This window comes from Lupinus angustifolius, unplaced genomic scaffold, assembly GCF_001865875.1.
Source record: "Lupinus angustifolius cultivar Tanjil unplaced genomic scaffold, LupAngTanjil_v1.0 Scaffold_370, whole genome shotgun sequence".
Lineage (NCBI taxonomy): Eukaryota > Viridiplantae > Streptophyta > Magnoliopsida > Fabales > Fabaceae > Lupinus > Lupinus angustifolius.
This window is the reverse complement of record NW_017727767.1, coordinates 2,460-6,008: the sequence shown is the minus strand read 5'-3', so window position 1 is coordinate 6,008 and position 3,549 is coordinate 2,460.

The window sequence follows — 3,549 nt, the reverse complement described above, 5'->3', positions numbered from 1 at the left end:
ATAGGATGAGGAGTAGATTGAGGATGAGGAAGAGGGTGAGGGTAGGATGAGCATGAGAATGTGGATGAGGATAAGGGTAGGATGAGGAGGAGGATGAGGATGAGGATGAGTATGAGGAAGAGGATGAGGATGAGGATGAGGATGAGGATGAGGATGAGGATGAGGATGAGGATAGGATGAGGAGTAGATTGAGGATGAGGAAGAGGGTGAGGGTAGGATGAGCATGAGAATGTGGATGAGGATAAGGGTAGGATGAGGAGGAGGATGAGGATGAGGATGAGTATGAGGAAGAGGATGAGGATGAGGATGAGGATGAGGATAGGATGAGGAGTAGATTGAGGATGAGGAAGAGGGTGAGGGTAGGATGAGCATGAGAATGTGGATGAGGATAAGGGTAGGATGAGGAGGAGGATGAGGATGAGGATGAGTATGAGGAAGAGGATGAGGATGAGGATGAGGATGAGGATAGGATGAGGAGTAGATTGAGGATGAGGAAGAGGGTGAGGGTAGGATGAGCATGAGAATGTGGATGAGGATAAGGGTAGGATGAGGAGGAGGATGAGGATGAGGATGAGTATGAGGAAGAGGATGAGGATGAGGATGAGGATGAGGATAGGATGAGGAGTAGATTGAGGATGAGGAAGAGGGTGAGGGTAGGATGAGCATGAGAATGTGGATGAGGATAAGGGTAGGATGAGGAGGAGGATGAGGATGAGGATGAGTATGAGGAAGAGGATGAGGATGAGGATGAGGATGAGGATAGGATGAGGAGTAGATTGAGGATGAGGAAGAGGGTGAGGGTAGGATGAGCATGAGAATGTGGATGAGGATAAGGGTAGGATGAGGAGGAGGATGAGGATGAGGATGAGTATGAGGAAGAGGATGAGGATGAGGATGAGGATGAGGATAGGATGAGGAGTAGATTGAGGATGAGGAAGAGGGTGAGGGTAGGATGAGCATGAGAATGTGGATGAGGATAAGGGTAGGATGAGGAGGAGGATGAGGATGAGGATGAGTATGAGGAAGAGGATGAGGATGAGGATGAGGATGAGGATAGGATGAGGAGTAGATTGAGGATGAGGAAGAGGGTGAGGGTAGGATGAGCATGAGAATGTGGATGAGGATAAGGGTAGGATGAGGAGGAGGATGAGGATGAGGATGAGTATGAGGAAGAGGATGAGGATGAGGATGAGGATGAGGATAGGATGAGGAGTAGATTGAGGATGAGGAAGAGGGTGAGGGTAGGATGAGCATGAGAATGTGGATGAGGATAAGGGTAGGATGAGGAGGAGGATGAGGATGAGGATGAGTATGAGGAAGAGGATGAGGATGAGGATGAGGATGAGGATAGGATGAGGAGTAGATTGAGGATGAGGAAGAGGGTGAGGGTAGGATGAGCATGAGAATGTGGATGAGGATAAGGGTAGGATGAGGAGGAGGATGAGGATGAGGATGAGTATGAGGAAGAGGATGAGGATGAGGATGAGGATGAGGATAGGATGAGGAGTAGATTGAGGATGAGGAAGAGGGTGAGGGTAGGATGAGCATGAGAATGTGGATGAGGATAAGGGTAGGATGAGGAGGAGGATGAGGATGAGGATGAGTATGAGGAAGAGGATGAGGATGAGGATGAGGATGAGGATAGGATGAGGAGTAGATTGAGGATGAGGAAGAGGGTGAGGGTAGGATGAGCATGAGAATGTGGATGAGGATAAGGGTAGGATGAGGAGGAGGATGAGGATGAGGATGAGTATGAGGAAGAGGATGAGGATGAGGATGAGGATGAGGATAGGATGAGGAGTAGATTGAGGATGAGGAAGAGGGTGAGGGTAGGATGAGCATGAGAATGTGGATGAGGATAAGGGTAGGATGAGGAGGAGGATGAGGATGAGGATGAGTATGAGGAAGAGGATGAGGATGAGGATGAGGATGAGGATAGGATGAGGAGTAGATTGAGGATGAGGAAGAGGGTGAGGGTAGGATGAGCATGAGAATGTGGATGAGGATAAGGGTAGGATGAGGAGGAGGATGAGGATGAGGATGAGTATGAGGAAGAGGATGAGGATGAGGATGAGGATGAGGATAGGATGAGGAGTAGATTGAGGATGAGGAAGAGGGTGAGGGTAGGATGAGCATGAGAATGTGGATGAGGATAAGGGTAGGATGAGGAGGAGGATGAGGATGAGGATGAGTATGAGGAAGAGGATGAGGATGAGGATGAGGATGAGGATAGGATGAGGAGTAGATTGAGGATGAGGAAGAGGGTGAGGGTAGGATGAGCATGAGAATGTGGATGAGGATAAGGGTAGGATGAGGAGGAGGATGAGGATGAGGATGAGTATGAGGAAGAGGATGAGGATGAGGATGAGGATGAGGATAGGATGAGGAGTAGATTGAGGATGAGGAAGAGGGTGAGGGTAGGATGAGCATGAGAATGTGGATGAGGATAAGGGTAGGATGAGGAGGAGGATGAGGATGAGGATGAGTATGAGGAAGAGGATGAGGATGAGGATGAGGATGAGGATAGGATGAGGAGTAGATTGAGGATGAGGAAGAGGGTGAGGGTAGGATGAGCATGAGAATGTGGATGAGGATAAGGGTAGGATGAGGAGGAGGATGAGGATGAGGATGAGTATGAGGAAGAGGATGAGGATGAGGATGAGGATGAGGATAGGATGAGGAGTAGATTGAGGATGAGGAAGAGGGTGAGGGTAGGATGAGCATGAGAATGTGGATGAGGATAAGGGTAGGATGAGGAGGAGGATGAGGATGAGGATGAGTATGAGGAAGAGGATGAGGATGAGGATGAGGATGAGGATAGGATGAGGAGTAGATTGAGGATGAGGAAGAGGGTGAGGGTAGGATGAGCATGAGAATGTGGATGAGGATAAGGGTAGGATGAGGAGGAGGATGAGGATGAGGATGAGTATGAGGAAGAGGATGAGGATGAGGATGAGGATGAGGATAGGATGAGGAGTAGATTGAGGATGAGGAAGAGGGTGAGGGTAGGATGAGCATGAGAATGTGGATGAGGATAAGGGTAGGATGAGGAGGAGGATGAGGATGAGGATGAGTATGAGGAAGAGGATGAGGATGAGGATGAGGATGAGGATAGGATGAGGAGTAGATTGAGGATGAGGAAGAGGGTGAGGGTAGGATGAGCATGAGAATGTGGATGAGGATAAGGGTAGGATGAGGAGGAGGATGAGGATGAGGATGAGTATGAGGAAGAGGATGAGGATGAGGATGAGGATGAGGATAGGATGAGGAGTAGATTGAGGATGAGGAAGAGGGTGAGGGTAGGATGAGCATGAGAATGTGGATGAGGATAAGGGTAGGATGAGGAGGAGGATGAGGATGAGGATGAGTATGAGGAAGAGGATGAGGATGAGGATGAGGATGAGGATAGGATGAGGATGACGATGAGGATAGGATGAGGAGAAGGATGAGGATAGGATAGGATGAGGAAGAGGATGAGAATGTGGATGACGATGGGAATGTGGATGAGGATAAGGATAGGATGAGGAAGAGGAAGAGGATAGGGTGGGG